Source organism: Octopus bimaculoides, chromosome 5 (genome assembly GCF_001194135.2).
Source record: "Octopus bimaculoides isolate UCB-OBI-ISO-001 chromosome 5, ASM119413v2, whole genome shotgun sequence".
Classification (NCBI taxonomy): Eukaryota; Metazoa; Mollusca; class Cephalopoda; order Octopoda; family Octopodidae; genus Octopus; species Octopus bimaculoides.
In genome coordinates, this window is record NC_068985.1 from 36137763 (window position 1) to 36146698 (window position 8936).

The 8936-nt window shown below is 36.9% G+C and overlaps 1 protein-coding gene across 3 annotated transcripts in view; it reads left to right on the forward strand.

Annotated features, from left to right (window-relative positions):
* Nucleotides 1-8936, forward strand: part of LOC106876239 (transmembrane protein 117) — a 145973-nt gene that overhangs the window by 106308 nt on the left and 30729 nt on the right. The gene's annotated exons all lie outside the window — the stretch shown is intronic.

Below are 8936 nucleotides of genomic sequence, written 5' to 3' on the forward strand. Positions count from 1 at the left end.
AGAGTAAAACTAAAATGTTATTCATGATAAAATTATTTTAGCATTTTCTACCTTGTTTTATTTTCCTTACACACACACACACGCACGCACGCACGCACACACATTAGGTCATCCCATAAATAATGTGGTTTTTTTATACTTATTTTATTTTCAAAATTAATATGAACAAAGTCCTTTTTTAATCTAAAATATACTTTCCTTCATTTTCTACAACACTCTTCCATTTATCTGGTAGACTTGCAAGGACCCTCTTCCAAAATTCACTTGTCTGTGATAAAAACTCTTCTAGTACTGTTTTGACTTCATCTAAAAGTTTATATTTTTTCTGTCCAAATGATTTTGAAAACTGCAGAATAAATAATAATCAGATGGGTCAATGTCTGGCGAATATAGTGGGTGGGGCATCATTTCCCATTCAAACTGTTCCAGTCTTTGGAATGTCATCTTCACTATATGTGATCAAGCATTATCCTGATGGAAGAACACCTTTCATCTTGAAACCAAAGATGGTCGTTTTTCTTCTAGCACTGACTTAAATTGCTCAAGCTGCTCACAGTTGATCTCCTTTGTTATCATTTGGTTTGGGTTTAAAAGTTCAAAATGGACTAAACCTTTCATATCCCACCAAACAGATAACAACATCTAATGCGGATGAAGACCTTCTTTAGCCTGGAGTGCCACTGGTTCTCCTTTGCCTTCCCACTGTCTTTGACACTTGACATTTTTATAAAGAACCTATTTCTTGTCACCAGTCACTATTTGGTCCAAAAAAGGTTCATTCGTGAGACATGACAACAAAGAAGTACATGCATTCACTCTCTGTGCACGATTAGACTCAGAAAGTTTGTGAGGAACCAACTAACCCAATTTGCTGACTTTTCTGATGGCATGCAGATGTTAATGAATTGCTGAATGACCAAAACCAAGCTTCTCTGCTAGTTCCTCAACAACTATGAAGGGATTTTGTTCCACCATTGTTTGCAGGACATCCTCGTCAAGGTCTACAGATCTTCCAGGACAAAGGTCGTCTTCTAGGCTGTAGTTTCAGGCTTGGAATTTCTGGAACTACCATTGATACTGGCTTACTCTTATTGTCTGATCCTCATATACTGCATTAATATTCCTCGCACTTTCCATTGTTGCCTTTATTGAACTCATAAAGCAAAATATGCTGAATATGCTCCTTTGTCACTTCCATTATAGCTTTGAAAAGAATAACTGTTAAAATCGAACTGCACTCTTCAAAACTTGCACTAAGAATAAGGACAAGATAAAATTACTATCTACTTTTATAGCAAGTTGATGCAGGTATTTTATCCCATCCCCCTCCGACCTTTACTTCATGCAATTGAAAAACTGCATCATTTATGGGATGACCCTATATATATATAGATATACATATACACACGTAATTGTGTGTGTATATGTATATCTATCAACCTGCACACACACACACACACACACACACACACACACATACTATAGTGGAAGTGAGATGTAAATCTTTGATAAGTTCATATTGACATTCTTTATGACACTGTTCCCTTTGGGTTTTTTTATTATTATTCACTTCATATCAAGGACTTAACAATACATATTTTTATCATAACTTTCAGTTTTGAACATTAGATGTGGTAACAAAGCTTTCTTCTAAGCCCTAAAGGTTTTTAATGCCCTCCCTTTTCATTTCGAAATGTTTTAATTCAGTTGATATGTTCTGAAATGCATTGCAAAGTATGTTTTCCTGTGATTTCTACTCCTTTATTTCTAAAGTCACTTATATTGTTCACCATTCTTTGAAATCTTCAGTTGGTGAATATATCTTTACTGGACTATTTTCTAGTTTTTCTAATTTTAGGCATTTACAGCATACTATAAATATTCTTACTCATTCACTCAGCTTCCCTAACTGGCTGGTGATTACAAGTTGTTTTAGCTTTAAGCAAGTTTAATGAACTTCTAAGCGTATATGCTTCCAGATTGTATTTTAAAATGTATTTTGTTTTGAGATTATTGATGTTAGACATTAACTGCAAGTATAGCTTCAATTTTGTTAAAAAGATATTGCTTTAGACTGCTGTCAAAATTAGTCTTTCATTCAATTCTATTTTCAAATTACACTCATATTTGCCAAAAGTATTTTCTTTCAAATAGAGAATATAATTAAATTTTTAGTTTTGTTAACTTTACAGTTGCTGTATTCTCGAACAGAAATGTTGCACAGAAATGGCATGGTGCTTTTCCTTTCTTTTCTCTTTCCACAAAACCATTTTAAAGGATGAAATGTTAATTCTTAATTTTCTTTCTTTTTGAAATTCCCTCAAAAGCACAAGTAAATTAAATTTGTGATCGGAAAATAAGTCATATAGAAATATTGAAAAATAGGAAACAAAGTGTTAAAACATGTTAATATTTCAGTTCTGTATTTTGTTAGTAGAAGGCATATAGTTATAGCTACATAAGATCACTGAAGGATGCTAATTTTATCATTTGCCGTTCCTTAAAATATTTTTACTGTGCATTTTACTGAAACCTTTATTTTCAAAGTTTTGAAATTTTAAGATTAAATTCTATGGACTCATTCTAATTATTATCTCATTTTTTGAAAGAATACTTGACTAGTGATATTTCATTTACCTCAGATGTGGAGACACTGCAAAAATGTTATCATCCTTCCCCCAGGATAATTTGCAGATGATATTTAACATCTTATAGCACTTCTAGGTGGTGACAATTTGCAATAATACAAAACTGTTGGCTTCAATAATCACATTCAGCTGTCACTGGGTAATAAAGTTATTAACAGATAGAATTCATTTATTTTTTCCTATGATAATAATATATGGAATTGGCACCCGAAATACCATTATTTGGAAATAATTTATACAAATAAACTTCTTTTTTGTATAAATTTAGTTTTTTAACATTTTAATTTAAGAAGTTTCAACTTGCATACTTGATCCAAAGCAATTTAGGTGGTAGCTTCCCAGAAGGGTGTATAGCTGTGAAATCTGCATAACATACAACCATTGGAAAGCATGATAAATCTAATTAAATTCAAGGCTACTGTATGAAGTATGAGGGATAAAAGGGAAAGACAACATATTCATTTGTGTAAAAGTCTTAAAACAAAGAAGGCTCTTTGGCAGTGGTTTCCAGGGTTTTCTATGCCTCACACCCTTTGGGAATGTTTGATTAATTTTCATATTCTTACACAAGTAATATCATATAAGAAGATGAAAAATCAATTTTCTAATTTTTTTTAACTGAATTTTTTTACTAATTTTTTTTAACTAATTTTTTTTAACTGAACCACATACCAGTATTGTGGGTGAACAAACTGAACTTCAAAACTATAAAATATAAAAATATAAAAGTGCAAATACAAAATGAGCAATTATAAGAAAAAAAACCCAGTTAACAATGAAATCAATTACAAATGTGAACATAAAATTCAATTGCTTCTTTGTTTTATTTCTCATTCATGACTTTATTGAAAAGTAAAACTTTCTTGCTGATTGTGTCCACAGGTCTATGGGTTCAGGCAATCCCTAGATTCTCTTTGAGATCCAGATACATACAAAATATGTCATAACAATGACACAATCCTTGGTCATAATCCCTACAGATTTTAATCTACATATGTTGGTGTTAAGAAGGGTATCCAGCTGTAAAAACCCTACCAAAACAGACACAGTAGCCTGGGATAATCTTCTACCTGGACAGCTCCTGTCAAACTGTCCGACCATTACCTGTATGGACGGCGGACATTAAACAATGATGATGGTAATGGTGATGATGATGTAGAATAATAAAGTTCTTCAGGTGCATAACAGAGCAATTTTTTTTTTTTTAAGAGTTAATTTTATCCTGAAAAGCAGTTTCAATAGATATACATTTCCACTTGTTGTTATACCCCTGAAATACCATCTCATACCTGTAGGGTGTAGGTACTCAATGCTGGGGATCCTTGTTTTATAGGGTTGATCATTATTTAAGAAATAGCAGCTAAATATCCCTGAAATTACACCCTGTCATCTTAACAACAAAAGGATTTAGCTCTGGAGTGAATTGTAGTACTCATGGCTCTTTTTTTTTTAGAACCACAAAGACTGGTAGGGAAAGGGAAGAAGTCATTCCCAACTGAAGTATTTCTCTGGATGCATGCTATTGAGTGACCTCTACTAAAAGCACTCCAAGGACCAGATTGAATCTCTCTCTATCTCTCTCTCTCTCTCTCTCTCTCTCTCTCTCCCTCCTCTCCCCTCCATCCCTCCTCTCCCCCCTCTCTCTCTTATGCTATGCCAGTTGCTGTCAACAATTATGGACTAGGTCTGCTGGATCAGGACTGGACTAGGAATATTCAGCCTATAACCAAATTTCTGAGGCAAATAATTATACAGGATATGTGAACTGTGGTTTAAGTGAGTAGGAATTAAAATGTTGAATTAAAATGCTGAACATCATAACTAGTCACCTATCTGTCATTTCCATTTCAAACTCTCATCATCATCATCATCATCAGTTAACATATGCTTTCAATAGTGGCATGGGTTGGACGGTTTGAGTGAAAACTGGTAAGCTGGGGGCTGCACCAGGTTCCAATTTGATTTGGCAAGGTTTCTATGGGTGGATGCATTTCCTAACACCAACCACTCCAAGAGTGTAGTGGGTGCTTTTTTACATGCCAGTGGCATTGGCCATGACTATAGTCTCTCTTGGCTTGATAGGTCAACACAAGCACAGTATATTACCAAGGGTCTTGGTCACCTGTCACTGCCTTCATGAGGCCCAACTCTTAAATGGTGCTTTTTACATGCCACCAGCATGGGTGCCAGTCAGATGGCACTGGCATTCACCACAACTGCAATTTCACTCATTTCAACAGGCCTTCACGAGCATGGCATCGGCCATGACTATGATCTCATTCAGCTTGATGTCACTGCTTCCATGAGGCCCAACGCACGAATGGTGATTTTTACATGCCACTGACATGGGTACCAGTCAGATGGCACTAGCATCAGCCACAATTATGATTTCACTCAGTTTAGCTGGTCTTCATAAGCACAGTATATTGCCCAATGATTGAAGGGTGCTTTTAATGAGCCAGTTAAATGAAACTATCACTGGCCATGATTATGATCTCAAGCACAGCATATCTCCAAAGGTCTCGGTCACTTGTCATTGCCTCTGTGAGGCCCAACATTCAAAGATCGTGCTTCATCACCTCATCTCATGTCTTCCTGGGTCTACCTCTTCCAAAAGTACCCTCCACCATTAGAGTGTGACACTTCATACAGCTGTCCTCGTCCATTCTAACCACATGTCCATACCAGCGCAATCGTCTCTCTTGCACACCACATCTGGTACTTCTTATCACTAACTTTTCTCTCAGGACATTTACACTCTGTCGTGCATGCACGCTGACATTACACATCCAGCAGAGCATACTGGCTTCATTTCTTACAAGCCCACGTATATCCTCAGCAGTCACAGCCCATGTTTCACTGCCATGTAGCATGGCTGTTAACACTCAGGCATCGTACAGTCTGCCTTTTACTCTGAGCAAGAGGTCCTTTGTTACCAACAGAGGTAGATGCTCTCTGAACTTTGCCCAGGCAATTCTTATTCTAGCAGCTATGCTCTCAGAGCATCCACCCCTGTTACTGTCTTGGTCACCTAGATAATAGAAGCTATCGACTACTTATAGTCTCCCCCCCCCCCCGGAACGTGAGGGAATTTATTTTCTGTACATTTTTGGTGTTTATTGTACCTGTGCACCTTCCACACACAAAAGCTATCTTCCCTGTTAACTTTCCTTTGCTGTTGCTGCACTTCTTAAGTGTCCATAGCTTACACTAGGTACATCTTATGGAATTTCTACCTACGCCTTTTCTACAGATTGAGCAGGGCCATGTACCTGAAGGGATTTTTGATTTGTCTACCTTCCTACTTACTAAGACTTTGGTTTTTGCTAGGTTAACTCTAAGGCCCTTCAATTCTAGACCTTACTTCCACACCTGAAACTACTCTAGTTCTGGTAGTGATTCAGTTATAACAGCTCCATATATTAGTTTCAAATTTTGGCACAAGACTAGAAATTTCAGGGGAGGGGATAAGATAATTACGTTGACCCCAGTGTTCAAGTGGTATTTACTTTATCGATCTCAAAAGGATGAAAGACAAACTTGACCTTGGTGGTCAAAACATAAAGATGGATGAAATGCCACTAAGCATTTTAACTGGTATGCTAATGATTCTGCCAGCTCACCATTTTTCTACTTCTGTATATTATTAACTTGAGAACCACTTAATAAACAATAACATCAGAACTAAAAAGTATATAAAAACATTATTTTACTTCAAAAATATACTGTAGTCTGCAGTAGATTTTACTTTAAAAATCTACTGTATTTTTTTTTAATGCAGTATAACTCTTATGCTTTTTTTTTCCTGTTTTTCCCTCATCAAATGTTCTCATAAATCCCATTCTCACAGAAGCTTCAGAGCAGTTACCAACTTCAAACTAATATTCTGAATCATTTTCATTATTACAATATAATTAGGATCAATAAGTGTGGTGTAATTAGGAGATTTCAGACTACACTACAAACTTATTCATTGTTCAGTGGGTGGGTGTTATATAACATTTCATTTAAATATGTTTAAAATAATAACATCATTGTTACTCTGAAGTTATATTTGTGTCTAGCTCCATGTTATATGAACACTTTTTTGTCTTTTGAGGATGCAATACCCTTCACTAGATATATCTAGCAAAAATGTGCATGGATTACAATTAGCTCTTGGTTACTTTTACTGTATCTACATGAGTGAAATTCACTTTGGTAGTTGACTATTTATTCTGAATCAATGTGACTTTGGTTGTTGAACCATGATTACTTTTAATCTCTGCTCTATCTCCCATTAGTGGAATGCACATATTAGATGCAAAGAAGATTTTTTTGTACATTTTTTTAGGTAAAATTGCATCCAGTAGCTATCTTGAGTGTTTTATTGAGTGTTATGTTTTTCGCAATGTGTTATTAAATCCCTAAGATGCTGCCCAAATGCCCTACACCTTCAAAGGTTTCTGACAGTGAACCTAAGCACCAGAAAAAGGTTATTATGCTCCATGAGAAGGTACAGCCATTGCATATGTTCTGAGAAGGTAAAAGTTATGCTGCAGTAGGTTGTTGTTATGGTGTCAACGAAAGCACCATATGCTACATAAAGAAGAATGAGGTAGCAGTCAGGACTACCATAGCAGTAAGTTTCTGTGAAAGTGGCAAAAAGATAATGACAGTGAGAAATAAGGATGGAATCTTCCTTGGCTCTGTGGATCAGTGACTGCAAGAAGTAAAACATCCCCTTGAGTGGAAACATCATCTGCAAAAAAACAAAGATTATACCAGCAGTTTGACAGGGGAGATGGAGCAGAAGGCACCGAAGAACTACAACCCAGGCCATTGGCAGCACCAGAGCCTGAAAATTTTCAACCCAGCAAGGGATGGGTTGACCATTTCCAGAAACAGTTTAAAATAAAGTGTTTCTCTGCATGGAGAGACAGCATCATCTAACAAAGAAGCTGCTGTGAAGTACCTTGAGGCCTTTAGGCAGATCATCAAGGACAAGGGATACAAGCCGGAATGGGTTTTCAATATGGACGAGACTGATTTGTTCTTGAAGAAGATGCCTTCCAGAACATACACCATGAAGGACAAAGCCAGAGCCCTAGGATTTAAGGCACAGAAGGACAGAGTGATGCTAATTATGTATGGCAATGCCACTGGCTTCATGATGAAACCAGAATTTATCTACAAGTCTACAAGCCTGAGGGCCTTCAAAAATAAGAATAAAATCTTGTTGCCTGTCCACTGGATGCACAACCCCAAGGCCTGGATTACCAAAAGTCTAACCTTGAATTGGTTCCCTCAATGCTTCATCCCTCAAGCCAAGGAATACCTCCAAAACGTATGCATGGAATTCAAGCTGTTGTTTGTTATAGATAATACTGGTGATCACTATTTGGATTTGAATTATGAGGGAGTCCAAGTCCAGTTCCTCCTTGCCAACACTACCTCCCTTATCCAGCCGATGGATCAAGGTGTGATCTGTGTCTTCAAGGCACTCAGAACTCTCTCCAACACCTTGTGGACACGATAGATTTGGATGAGAATTTCAAGTTAAAAGGAGTACTTGCATAATTCCATGATCGCAACATACCTGTCAGTAATCCACACTGCTCTTAAAGACATGAAAAAAGAAACCCTCATCATATGCTGGAAGAAGGTGTGGCTAGGACTATGAGGGCTTCTCACCTAAAGATATTCAGCACACGGCTGTCAGCAATGTGGTGAAACTGGCAAAGGTACTTGGTGGCAAAGGTTTTGATGACATCATGCAAAATGTGGTCAACGACCTCATTGATGCCCACTCAAAAACCCTAACAGATGAAGATTTGTTGGAGTTAACAAAGTCTGCCAGTGAAGGAAAGGAGGAAGCAACAGATCCAGAAGAAGAGGAGAATGAGGTGGGCCTGGCAATCAAATGTCTGTCCGACCTTTTAAGGAGAGCAAAGGGAATGCAAGGGAAGGCAGAAGCATGGGATCCCTATATGGTTCAGTCTCTCCAATTTAAAAATGCTATCGATGCTGCCATGCAGACATATAAAACTCTCCTCACCACCATGAAGAAACAACGACAGCAACTTCCTATCACAATATTCCTCAAGCCCACCAAGAAAGCCTTGCACGAAGATATGACATCCTCTAAAACACCTGAAGAAGAGGTGTCACCTGAAGGGCTTTAAATCTTTGCTGTGCAGTCATTACCTTCATTATTTTCATCATCATCATCTTAAATCAATATCATTCATTATTGGTGAGTAACTGTACATTTTACTTTATTTTTTATTAAATTATTATTAAATACTA